A 1,340-nucleotide genomic window follows, 5' to 3' on the forward strand; every position below is an offset into this window, starting at 1 on the left:
GGGGGGGTGGGGGAGTTGTGTCTGTAACTTTCTGAACCTGACCATTCATGCCCATTTCATGCTGTGATTTGCCAGGTGAGCGGAGGTGAGAAACCAGCTAGAGTTAGACCTTCTCGCTCAAGCTTGATCATTTGTTAGGGTTTACTGTTTGAGACACTTTTCATGTGAACAACCACAAGTATAACCTGTGTCATCTGACAAAACTAATACAGGTTAATGAAAACACCTGCAATATGTGACCAGCTTTACCGACATTCACACTAAAACACAGTGGTGGGTTTTTTTTTTTTTTACCACATTTCCTCCACACAGACTCATGTAAGCTGGTGTAATATGGAAGGAAAGCCAAGTGGCTTCATTGGGAAGGGTGTGAGTGTGCACAGTCCATTTTGTTTACATGTCAAATTGGATTGACATGTACAAAGTTTTAAATTGGTCTCTGAGGACATTTATTCATGTCCTTATCCTCAAAATCAGACACTTATTTAAATCCATCTGTCTGTCTGTTTATAGTCAAAACCTTGCTTAATGCTCTTATCATCATATACTAAACACACATAGGCACGTACACAGACACACATACACGCATGCACGCAGATACACACACACACTTCATGTTTTCCTCTCTGGCAGCCATAACTTCAATACATGCAGATGATAACAGTATTGAGTAAATATTGTTTGTCTATACCCAGCATTCCTCAGATTCTCCACCTTCCATCCTGGATCAGATAGGATACACACACACACACGCACACACACACACACACACACACACACACACACACAGTGCTGTGGGCGGATATGTTTGAAGTGCTGTAGGTTGGGGAGGGGATGTTTTGGGTTGACAGACTAAAGTGTGTGTGTGTGTGTGTGTGTGTGTGTGTGTGTGAAGCAGGTACCTACATGCCCTTCTCTTTGTCTCCTTCAACAAAACACTTCAAACCACACACTCTCCTGGTGGGCCCTCTCCTCCTCTCTCTCTCACTCTCTGTTTTGTTCCTCATATAAGTTTTGCTTTTGCTGCCTAAAAAGGGATCCGAGCCTGAGGTTACTGATGTCTGCATGTGAGTGGGTCCAACTGTCCTTCCAACACTTTTGTGCCACCATCATGCTAAAGGTCCACTTGTCCACACACTCCTCACAACTGTATGAGCTCTTCTCTGATGCCGACCTCAGAACATAAACTTTAGAAACAAGATCTTTTATAAACCTGCCACAATATTCACTGACCACATTCGTGCTCCTTGAAATTTTTTGAAAGTCTGAGCGACCAGATGACGTTTTCACATATTTAGCCCTATTACTCACTGTGTCTTAAGCAAAGACTGTAAATATAG

This window comes from Seriola lalandi, unplaced genomic scaffold (genome assembly GCF_002814215.2).
Source record: "Seriola lalandi dorsalis isolate HSWRI2012SDOR001 ecotype SW California unplaced genomic scaffold, Sedor1 jcf7180002054927, whole genome shotgun sequence".
Classification (NCBI taxonomy): domain Eukaryota; kingdom Metazoa; phylum Chordata; class Actinopteri; order Carangiformes; family Carangidae; genus Seriola; species Seriola lalandi.